Raw genomic sequence first — 12,674 nt, 5'->3', positions numbered from 1 at the left:
CCGCAGCTGGTAACCGAGAAGCATCTCCGAGGGTGACTTTCCTTCTTTTTGCGGGGTCCTCCTGTAATGGAATAGCAGACGCATGATGTTATCTTCTAGTGGGCCATCTTGCATTTTCCGCAAGCCATCCTTAAGGGTTCACACTGCTCTTTCCGCTGCTCTATTCGACTGAGGATAGAAAGGCGCTGTACGCAAGTGCACAATATTGTTTCTTGCTCAAACATGGCGAACTCCTGGCTCGTAAATTGCGTGCCATTATCGGACACGATTGTGCGTGGCACTCCGAACAGACAAAACAGACTTCGTAAGCAGCGAATAGTACCCGCTGTGTTCGCATGCATCATAGGTAATGCTTCAATCCACTTCGTGTGAGCATGTACCACCACAAGTATCATCTTGCCGGCTAATGGGCCCGCAAAATCGATGTGGATCCGGAAACACCTCTCGGCCGTTTTCGGCCAACTCACCGGTGGTGCTGCCGCAGGCATGGGCAGGTTTTCTACACAGCTTACACACTGCGCCGACAATTCCTGAATCTCCCTGTCCATTCCTGGCCACCAACACAGTGACCGTGCCACCGCTTTCATTGACGAGGAGCCTTGGTGTGTTTCATGTAGCAGCTGCAACATCCTTTCCTGCGCCTTCCGTGGTATGACGACTCTGTTGCCCCAATTAGCCGGTGAGCCATCGACAGCTCCATTTTGCGATCAAAAAAAAGGCAGCAAGTCGGGCACCATTCCACTTGTTGTTCGAGGCCAGCCATGCATGATGTATTCCGCGACACGGGCTAACAACGAGTCCTTGGCAGTGAGCTCCTGCAACTCGTGCGTCGTCACTATACCTTCGTCCAGGGCCTCCAACGACAAGACGTACTCGGGAGGCTCCCCTTCGGCTACTGGTTCCGCTGCTGCCGGGGCTGGTAATCTGCTGAGGGCATCTGCTGTCATTAGTTGTTTCCCCGGAACGTACTGTAGCTTGTACTGGTAGCCTCCTAGGAACAGTGCCCACCGTTGAATGCGCGCGGCGGCCATCGGCGACGTTTGGCGGTCAGGCTTGAGCAGTCCCAGTAGTGGCTAATGGTCGGTTACCAGGGTGAATTGCCGACCTAGGAGGAAGTCACGAAAACGAGAAACGCCAAAAATTAGTGCCAAGACCTCTCGCTCCAGCTGAGAGTAGTTTCGCTCCGCTTTTGTTAACGTTCTGGAGCGAAAACCGATTGGTCTGTGCTCATTTCCCGCCGAGTGAAACAGAACAGCACCCACGCCATACGGGGAAGCATCACATTCTAGCTTCAGTTCCCTGTTGGGATCAAAATGAACGAGAAGCTGCGCATTCTTCAACATTTCTTTCGCTTTCTCGAACGCTGACTGCTGCGGTTCCCGCCATTCCCAACGGGCTCGTTTTTCCATGAGCTGATACAAGGGGCTGAGCACAGTCGACATGTTGGGCAGGAAACGTGCGTAGAACGTGAGCATGCCAAGGAACGAGCGCAATTCGCTAATGTTACGCGGGCGCGGGGCTTGCATGACGGCGTCTACGTTCTTTTCAATGGGGTGGAGGCCTTGCCGATTTATACGATGGCCAAGGTAAGTCACAGAAGGTTGCCGAAGCTTGCATTTGTCAATCCTAAGTTTAACGCCGTGCTCTCGGAACCGCTCCAACACTCTCTTGAGCTGCTCTCCGTTATCACTCTTGCCTTCTGACACTAGCACGTCGTCAAGGTAGGCTTGAACACCCGGCAGCCCTCCGAGTACTGCATCCATCTTTCTGTGAAAAATGGACCATTGTCCTGTGAAAAATGGCCCCGGCAGCAGCGGAACCAGTAGCCGAAGTTAGTTGCTGTCGGTTGCCTCGCTGTCGGTGCGGAAGCTATTCCAAACGGAAGTCTGTTATACCGGAAAAGCCCTCGGTGCGTGTTAATGACACACAGCCCGCTGGACGCTTCGTCAAGGGGCACTTGATTGTATGCATCTTTTAAATCCAAGATGCTGAAATATTCGCCTCCGTTTAAGCTTGCGAACATGTCCTCTATCACCGGAAGAGGGTAATGCTCCACCTCACATCCCGGGTTAAGGGTAACCTTAAAGTCACCGCATATCCTCACGCTCCCGTCCTTTTTCAAAACGACCACAATAAGTGTAGCCCATTCTGCATGTTGCGCGGGCGATAGAACACCAAGTGACACCAGCCGATCAATTTCACGAGAGACCTTATCGCGGAGGGCGTAAGGAAGAGACCTGGGCTTACAGAATTTCGGTGTCGCTGTCTCCTTGAGTTTTAGGCTGGCTGGTGGACCCTTGATTAGTCCAAGGTCTGTTGAAAAAACATCCTCAACTCGCCGAGCAGTCGGTTCAGCATAGGGTCGCTTGGCTCGGCGCTTGTTGTAGGGTCCGGCGCAGTCAGGTCTCCAATGGGAACGTCTGCCTTGCTAAGCAAAGCAATGAGATCGCGGCCACATAGGCTGGGTCCTGCACAGTCAAGCACGATGAGCGGGCAAGGCACAGATACATTTTTATACTTCACTGGGAGTTCGAGTTCCCCCAACAACGGAAGCTGTCCCGCGTAACATGACAGCTTGATTCGTGGTGGTTGTAAGCGCGGCCACTGTGCGTGGTGTCGATCGTACACTTGGCGCGATACGACGCACACCGGGGAACCCGTATCCACTTCCATTGCAAGGTCTACGTTGCCTTATCGAAACGTGCGACGTATGGGTGGTACCAAACCGTTTTTTCTTCCCGAAATCAACGTCTAAACGTGTGCGCTATCCAGGTCGTCATTGCTAGACGCGCTTTCAACCGTCAATGCCTTTACACTCGCTGCCCACCTTTGCATCAGTTGGAGCACTGTAGCATTTCTTTGCCAAATGACCGCGCCGCCCACAGTGATAGCAGCGTGCGTTAACCCAGCGGCAGGCGTTATCGTCGCGCTTCGTGCTTCCATATCGGCCGCAGTCATGCGACGTGCCTAGTGTACGATTACCTCGAGAGGGCGAGCGATGGTGGGCTTGCATTTTTAGCACAGTCGGCGGCTCTGCACTCATATCTTTTGCATCGCTGTCGGTTGCCTCGGCTGCAATGGACATTGATTTAGCCTCCTCGAGGGTTAAATCTTCATGTGCCAGTAACTGCTTGCGCAAGTTAGTTGAGCGTACACCGCAAACAATCCTGACCCTCAACATCCGGTTCAGCGCACTTCCGAAGTTACAATTGTCTGCTATGCGCCGTATTTCGACTAGGAATGCGTGCACCGACTCCCCTTCTTGTTGGCAATGGGTAAAAAACTTGTAGCTTTCTGCAATCTCGTGACGCTTGGGATCGTAGTAGTCATTTAATGCTGCGACCGCTTCGGCGTAAGTAAAGGAATTCGGCGTCCGAGGTGCAATTAGCCCCGCTAGCACTTGCACAGTCTGCGTGCTGAGTGCTGCCACCAGAAGTGCTCTCTGCCTTTTGGAGTCAGTAATAGCATTTGCTTCAAAATACGCTTCAGCCCGACAAAGTATGGTTTCCAATTATCTCTTGTGTCATCGAAAACCGGGAGCTGGAGGCTAGTCATGGTCGCCGGTACTTGTTGCGGCAGGCCATCGGCTTCAACTTTCACGGCAGCATGGGCGGTTTCCGAGGTCGTCGCCACTGTGGTAACACAGGCGCGCGCAGCTAAGCAGCAAGGACAATGGTCGGGCAGTCAACGACCGCCTTTATTGTCCGCAGCGTGGGTATATACATTGGCATTAGGAGAGGGTGAAGGGAGGGGGGAAAAGGGAGAATGAAGGCGCACAGGGCCCAAACGAAATGGTGCGCGCGCAGCTGGTTTTGCTGGCGTTACAAACGAAACAAATACAACAAGAACGCACGGGTGGGTTTCTTTTTTATTTCTTTTAAGGTAAAATGGACTTTCGAACAGTCGAGAAAAGAAGGCCACGCGAGCTACGAGTGAGACGAAGTTGAGAGCGGATAGGTTGTCAGGTGGTGTTCTACAGTGCTAGGAAAGTGCAACAGAATAGCCTACTTAGAGACAGCGCAGCAGCCACTAGGTTCGAATGCAGATATCGAACCATTCTTACTCGTATATTCACTTAAAGTGCATGATAACGGAATCGTTTAAAGAGGTTTGGGGTGCGGCCTCACTGGTGACCAGCTGCCAGTAATGCATTCCCTCACCGGAGCAGGATTGGCCACCCTGGTGCACTACTTGGCCACCACCTCCCATGACTACAGCAATTAACCCTGGGCCCTGAGTCCGCAGCGGCTGCGAAGAAACTGTCCAAAGCGGCGGTCAGACCTGCGACTCAGCGGAGGGTGCCAAGAATCTGCGAGTGTACATGTGATCGTGTGAATTATTGCGTGCTTGCTGACGCGCTCGTAGTGTACGTGTGAATTACTGCGAGTGTACGTGTGATCGAGTGAACTTGGTTTTCCAGGCACAAGTCAACTCGATTTAAGAGTTTCTTCTATAAACAGCTGATGGCCAATCGTCATGCCGTCATAAACACACATGACAATAGTACTGCACGACCTAGATTGTCAGACAAGAAGCGGTTCTGAATCCCTGACGAATGATGTAGTACATCGAACTACGTACTGGACGCAAAGCGCGTGAGCTGAAGTACATTGGAAGGCTAGCTACTTTGTTTATCATACTTGTATGCGTGATAGATTGAGATAACCACGTCATGTGGTCATGAATCTGGTCTCTAGAGATAATGTTGACTATGATCTACTCGTTCGAGTAAAACTTGCGCCGTTGTGACCAGAGTTGAAAGCGATGGAAATGAAAACATGTGCGTTACTTAGCCCTGAATTGTCATGTTACAATCCGTGCATTTGTGTGTGCATTCACGCTTGTAAAAGTGCATGGAGATACTAATTTGATACGCAAGAGGTGTTAATTCGTATTAGTCTGCTTGCCATGAGCAACCCAAGATGCCCAATAGCTTCCGTTACATATATAGCGAGATTTTTGACAGGCACACCTTCGATCAATGATCGTGCAGCAAGGATCTTTATTCCGTGAGGATGCACATGTATGTGCGTGTTCTCTTCTGTCCGCATTCAATCGCGCTGTTCAAACTTAGTGGGAGCTTGCGCAAGGAGCTTACAAGTTGTATACATCAGGGAGTGCCCCTCTCGATATGCTCACAGCAAACAAGCTCTACCGCTAAGCAAATATGCTTCACCGTGTGGCATTTTTGTCCTGCAGTGAAGCCAAACAAATGCTACATTGTTTTTAGGCGCACATACGATCGGCCCTTCCCCATGTGTAGATATCTGTGTTTAAAGACCACTGTCGTATTCTATGATTGCGACAGTATATGTAGCTCCAGCCCCGTTTTCTACCTCGATAAGGGAAGTTTCTTTTGAATTTGAATTCAGAGATATTTTGCATGCGTTGCGTGCACCTTTATACTACATCCAGTGCTTAAATAATGACTGCCATTTTATTAATTTATATGTACACCTATAAGCGAGCAGGGCTTATTGGTCGGCATGACAGTGAGTAGATAACGTTATTAAAAACTAATTAGAACATAACGGGTAACATTTATGTTCAGGATAAAAAAAAAGCGTGCGCACATATGCAAGAAAACAAAAAAACTTGATAAGTCTGTGTGGAAATAAAAGAATACTCTGATAAATAAAACTGATACACACATATGTTAAAATGATATTGTTTATATATACCCAATATTTACATACACCACTGCGCTAGTGAACAAAAATTATGCACAATGACGAGTAATCATGTGAATCTGTGCCAGCACACGTGCATTAAAAATTCATTGTGAAACATTGCGGCACAAGAATTACTGAATAAATGCGAGAGAAAATGATTTTCACGCGAATGCTGCATGTAAATGATGCGTTGCTTGATCAGATTACGTAAAAGTTAATGCAAATATGAACGAGTGCGTGTTAGGACTCAGTTTAAAACAACTTAGGCGAATATCTTTCTTTTTCGATCTTGGAAATTAAGCATGTTGTGGAAGAGAACCTAAGGAATCGCGAATTAGATTGCGACTGCAGCTGATGCGAAATTTTTAACCAAGTGCATGCATGAGCATTGATTGAAGGTCTGCTTGTCAAGAGTTAGCTAGATATGACAATATATATCGTTGTTGGACCTCTGTGATGTGGCTCTTGACAACCATGCCAATAAGAATTGTCAACTCGTGCGCATCAAAGTGATATTATTATGCGCTTTTATATGGGTATAGTTGTACAGCACTCTGCTGAATTGAAACTGGGCAATTGAGGGCTAAGTAACACACATACTTTCGTTTCAACAGTTTTCACCTCGAGTCAAATCAGTGTAATTTTGACTCCAGCCTGTAGATCAGAGTCAGCGTTATCTTGAGAGACCAAATTCTTGGTGATGTGATGTGGTTACCTCGAGCTATTGTGCATATAAGTATGATAAAAACTAGCCCGCCAACACGTCCAGTCACGATGTTTAATAAGTGGTGACAGCCCCCACTCCATGCACCGAGTTGACTGATTGGGACTACTTAGGATACGCGTCGTTATCGCGGAGGCTCACGTTTAAACTACTCGTGCCGTGGGTGCAAATAGTCTAAAACAATTTAGTAGAAGTTTTTCAAAGATTCTGGTACGGCCATGACGGTCGAAGGCCTAAAAATGAGCGTGCTCAGCTCTTGCAGCAAAAGCAATAATAAAAATTATACAATGAACTTGGTTGTTATAAACTACAATTGTGGCTTTCACGTGGGCTCTACAGCAATTCATAATATATTGTTACATGGAAAATAACAGTAGTCAGTCTACAGCCTCAACGCAGCTCACCGACAACGTCCACTTCTTCACTCTCAGTCTGAGGCACCTTTCTTGGGTATGTCCCACTATACCCTGTTTCATTCAGCCAAAATCACGTAACACGACCCCCGGCGGCAAAAGCGCCAACCCGGCGAGTTTACGGGGCCACAGCAGGAGCAATGTGGTAACGCTTGAGCCTTGATACGTGGACGAGGTTCCTTGACAGCAGAGCAGAAGAGGTTGATAGATTATAAGGGACAATTTTATATGTAGTGTTGGTCACTCGTCTAAGCACGCGGTATGGGCCCGTGAAACGAGAGAGAAGTTTTTCTGAAAGGCCTGCATGTCGCGTAGGGGACCAAAGAAGAACGAGGGAACCTGTTGAAAAGTGTTCATCGCGATGCCGCTCATCGTGACGATGCTTCTGCGAGTCTTGGGACGCCATTAATCTGCAGCGGGCAAGCTGACGAGCATGGTCAGCCCGGGTAATAGCGTCGCGTGCATATTCAGAAGTAGACTGCGCAGCGGCTGGCAGGAAGGTATCCAACGGCAATGTTGGTTCGCGTCCAAACAGAAGGTAAAATGGCGAGTACCCAGCAGTGCCATGCCGGAAGGAATTGTATACGAACGTCACGTAGGGTAGTGCAAGGTCCCAATCACGATGGTCGGCCGAGACGTATTTCAATAGCATGTCTGTCAGGGTGCGGTTTAAACGTTTCGTAAGCCTGTTTGTCTGGGGATAGTACGATGTCGTGAGCTTATGTTGGGTAGAGCAGGAACGCAGGATATCGTCAACCACTTTCGAAAGGAACGTACGGCCTCGGTCTCTCAGCAGTTGACGAGGGGCTCCATGCACTAAAATGAGATCGCGTAGTAGAAAATCAGCGACGTCTGTAGCGCAGCTTCTTGGCATGGCTCGCGTAACTGCGTAACGGGTCGTGTAAGCCGTAGCCACCGCGACCCACTTGTTTCCAGAGGCGTATATTGGGAAGGGACCGAGAAGGTCCAAACCAACACGGAAGAATGACTCTGATGGGATGTCGATGGGCTGAAGATATCCGGAAGGGAGTCCCGACGGCTTTTTGCAACGCTGGCAAATTTCACAAGCGTTGACATAATGACGTACAGAGCATGAAAGGCCAGGCCAGTAGAAGCGGCGGTGCACACGGTCATATGTGCGAGAGACACCAAGGTGACCGGCGGTTGGCGCGTCATGGAGCTCGCGTAGGACTGTGGAGCGCAGGTGCTTTGGTATGACCAGAAGTAGGTCGTGACCGTTGGGCGATAAATTACGCCGATATAAGGTGTGGTCCTTTAAGGTAAACATGCGAACAGAAGCATCTTACGGTGAAGATTCGAGCTGTTGTATTAGGCGGCTGATATTTGGATCGCGACGCTGCTGGTCCCCGAGATAAAGCAGCTGGGAGATGGACAGGGTGCAACCCACATAATCAGTGCTCGTAGGATTGCAGTCGGCCACAGGGTAGCGTGACAGACAATCCACACCTTTGTACAGTTTTTCTGATTTATACACTACGGTGTAAAAATACTCCTGGAGGCGGAGTGCCCAGCGGGCGAGACGACCTGTGGGATTTTTGAGGAGGCGAGCCAGCAAAGAGCGTGGTGGTCGGTGAGAACTATAAATCGTCAGTCGTATAAGTAAGGGCGAAATTTCGCGACTGCTTACACCAGCACTAGGCATTCGCGCTCTGTGATGGAATAATTACGCTCCGAGGGGGACAGCAGCCTGCTGGCATAAGCTATCACGCGATGCTGCCCACGTTGTCGCTGAGCGAACACAGCGCCTATTCTGTAACCGCTGGCATCGGTGCGGACTTCAGTCGGTGCCGTAGGGTCGAAGTGAGCCAGCACAGGAGAAGTGAGCAAAGTGGTCAGGTCAGAGAATGCTGCTGCTTGCGAGGGACCCCAGGTAAACGTCTCATCTGGTTTGAGTAAATCTGTTAGGGGCCGAGCGATTTCCGCAAAGTTCTTGATAAACCGCCGAAAATAGGAGCAGAGCCCCACAAAGCTGCGGACATCTTTGGCAGTTTTTGGCACAGGAAAGTCTTTCACAGCTCGAACTTTTTCTGGGTCAGGCTGTACGCCGTAAGCGTCAACAATATGTCCAAGTATTCTAATGCGACGGCGACCAAACCGGCACATGGATGAATTCAGCTGAAAGCCGGCGAGATGGAATACATCAAGAATTTTCGACTGTCTCTCAAGGTGCGCTTCAAAAGTGGGAGCAAACACGATCACGTCATCCAGATAACAAAGACACGTAGACCACTTGAATCCATGGAGCAGGGAATCCATCATTCGTTCAAAGGTGGCAGGGGCATTACATAGGCCGAAAGGCATGACTTTGAATTGGTAGAGGCCATCGGGTGTTACAAAAGCCATCTTCTCTCGGTCCATGGGGTCCACGGCATTCTGCCAATAACCAGAACGAAGATCGATGGAAGAAAAGTAGGCGGCACCATGGAGGCAATCAAGGGCGTCGTCAATGCGGGGCAGAGGGTATGCGTCTTTCTTGGTGATGTTGTTAAGGTAGCGATAGTCCACACAAAATCGCCACGATCCGTTCTTCTTTTTAACTAATACCGCCGGGGATGCCCTGGGACTGGAGGATGGTTCAATAATGTCCTTCGCTAGCATCTTGTTCACCTCCTTCTGAATTATGCTCCGCTCAAAAGCAGACACTCTGTAGGGACGGCGGTGAACAGGGTTGGCATCACCTGTGTGTATGCGATGCTGGACAAAGGAAGTCTGCCCTAGAGGTCGGTCGCCAAAATCGAAAATATCCTAGTAGGCCTCAAGAAGATGTTGTAGGGCTTCAATTTGCGGAGGCGGAAGATCAGTGGCGATCATGTCTACAATTTGACGGCTGCCCAAATGTGTTGCGAGTGATGTGCGCTGCGGTGAAACAAGGGTGTCTAAGGCAAGCACTTCAATTTGTGAATCAAGCAACGGACACAGGTGGGCCACGGAAACGCCTTGTGGAAGCACATGATTCATGTAGCCGAAATTTACAAGTGGTAGACAAGTTTTCTTATATGGGATGCTGAGCACCGTATAGGGCACTGCAACATTGTGCGCAAGGAGTACGTCGGTGAGAGGCGTAGCGTAATGATCACTGTCGGGCACAGCTGGTGAGCACACAAAATCGACGCACGTCACAGTTTTGGAGGGCAGGTGAACAATGTCGCTGCATTGTAATCGGCATGTACGTTTATATGGGGCGTCACTGATTTGAGGCAGTTCTAGGCGGAGCACACCAGTGGAGCAATCAATCAGAGCAGAATTGGCGGCAAGAAAATTGAGGCCTAGCATGAGGTCGTGGGGACATGTTGCAAGCACGGTAAAAAGGACGACCACTTGATGACCGGCTACAGTAAGTTGAGCTGTGCACATACCGATGACAGGGACTGTTGTGCCATCTGCAACTTGGAAGACACTGGTCAAGGGGGGCGTGAGGACCTTCTTCATGCGACGACGAAAACGCGAACTCATAATACAGACGTGAGCGCCCGTATCTATCAAAGCTTCAACAGTTGTGCCATCAACATATACTTCTAGGGTGTTCCGGTTCAAACGTAACGGCAACACAGTATTTTTGGGTGAGGCCGACAGGGCAGCTTCACCTCCAGAAGCTGCGCAGCCTACTTTTCTGGGGACATGCGGCGGTTAAACAATGGCGAGGAAGAGCGGCGACGCGTATTTGAATGAGAAGGGCGGCTTTGAGGCGTGGCGACGACGGGACAGGGTGGCCGTAGTCCTCAGGGGCAGTAAATGCTGTAGACTTAGTGCGGGTCGGATAACGGTGGTCTGGTGGACGGAATGAGTTACTGTAAGTGGGGTACGAGTCAGAAGACATAGATGGCCATTGGCTACGGCAGTAACGAGCGCTGTGTCCTGCGCCGCCACAGTGGAAGCAGATTGGCTTATTATCAGCTGTTTGCCATTCAGACGGGTTCCTGGTTCGAATAGAGTACGGACGGTGATGTCTCATGTCCACAGAAGCTATCGAGGGACCAGTATTATCCAGGGTAGGTGCAGTGGACAGGATACCAAGGTTAGCGAATTCCTGGCGGACAACAGCCTGGATCAAGGCGACAGCTGGCGTTGAGGCGTCTGGCAACGTCGGTTTGTTGGCAGCCGGGTAAGCGGCCTCGAGTTCACGTCAGACGATGCGCCTCACGTCTTCGGTCGTAGATGACAAGGAGTGGCTTCGCAATACGACGTTGCCGCGGTGTTGGGTAGGCGCTGGAACTGCTGCAAAATGCGTCGACTCTTCGCCTGCTCGAGACGGCGGCACTCTTTGATCCCGACGTCGATGGTCGTTACGATGGTAAATACAAGCAGGCTGAACGCATCGTCGGCGATTCCTTTTAAAACGTGCGAAATCTTGTCGGGCTCAGTCATGTCGGGATCGGCCCTTTGACACAACGCTAAGACGTCTTGAATATAAGTGAAGTTGGGCTCAGTGGACGTCTGTGTACTTACGGCCAGTTGCTTTCGGGCATCAAGCTGTTGACCAAACGGGTTGCCGAAAAGGTCATGGAGCTCTTGTTTAAACATTTTCCAGCTTGTGATTTCGTGCTCATGGGTCTCAAACCAGATGCGAGGGGTCTTGTCAAGATAGAAAATGACATTCGCAAGCATAACGGTTGGGTCCCAGCCATATTGCTTGCTGACGCGCTCGTACATACTAAGGCACTTGTCCACATTCGCGTTTTCCTCTCCAGTAAAAGTACCGGGATCACGGAGTTGCGTTAGGGCGACGTACCGGGTTGCTGTCGTTGCTGAGGTAAGTGGCGAAGCCGTATCCTCACCCGGAGCCATGGTATCAGACTTAAGGAGGCGTCCACTGCGTAGCTCCGTTGTCAGAAGAGCACCCAGCACTTCCACCAAAATGTTACGTGGAAAATAACAGTCGTCAGTCCACAGCCTCAACGCAGCTCACGGACAAGGTCTACTTCACTCTCAGTCTGAAGCACCTTTCTTGGGTATGTCCCACTATGCCCTGTTTCAGTCAGCCGGAATCACGTAACAATATTACGCAGCGAATTAGTGCATATACGTCTTGAAGCTATAGTTGTTCAGACTTCGTTTACGCGTTAACATAAACGCCGTTAATTACTTTGCACAACTTGTTTCTCTTGCAGTAGAAATCTACACAAGGTTCAAAGAGAAAACCCGCGGTGAGCCGTCTTTCTATAGCTGTAACAAATATTTGCAGAAAACTTTGTTGACTGAATTCGTTTTGCAACAACTTTTGCTGTGAAGTGCAGATGTGCATGCACAGTATGTAAACCGGGATATGTGACATACCATACTTTCAGAACATCCACAGTAGCCCTGCAGTGCCCGAGAATCCGTTTCTTTCAGAAAAATGTGTTTAAAGGTTCTCACCAATATATATAGCACAGGAAACCTTTGCCCTTTCTCTCCAACTTTAGTATTGCTGACATTCTTTCAACTTTCTCGCAAGTGTAGTATACTCATTTTGTTTTTCGATGATGTAACCCATACATGTTAGACGTGGTGCCTCTACTCCCGTACTATTAAATGAATGACTCCTCCAGATTTTTTGGAGCACTTGTTCAAACTGTGCATGGCAGCCCACACTGCAGGCGTACTACTGAATATGCCTTTCTTGGGAGGGTATCAAGCAGCTCTGTAGATGAAATTTAGAGAAGCCAAAAGGCACATATGTTGTTTCTGTCATTTTCACCCACCTTTACGGCGCTAACAAATTTTTTTTCCCATCAAGCAATACACAACTTAATCCCATCCAATACGAATGCAGCCTACACACGAGCGAAATTACTGTGCCCCGGAAAACACAGCCCTAACTTGACATAGAACATTTTGGCACTATTTTTCATTATAAGATTGCCT

This window comes from Rhipicephalus microplus, chromosome 5 (genome assembly GCF_043290135.1).
Source record: "Rhipicephalus microplus isolate Deutch F79 chromosome 5, USDA_Rmic, whole genome shotgun sequence".
In the NCBI taxonomy this organism is placed as follows: Eukaryota; Metazoa; Arthropoda; class Arachnida; order Ixodida; family Ixodidae; genus Rhipicephalus; species Rhipicephalus microplus.
Note: the sequence above shows the minus strand (reverse complement) of the source record.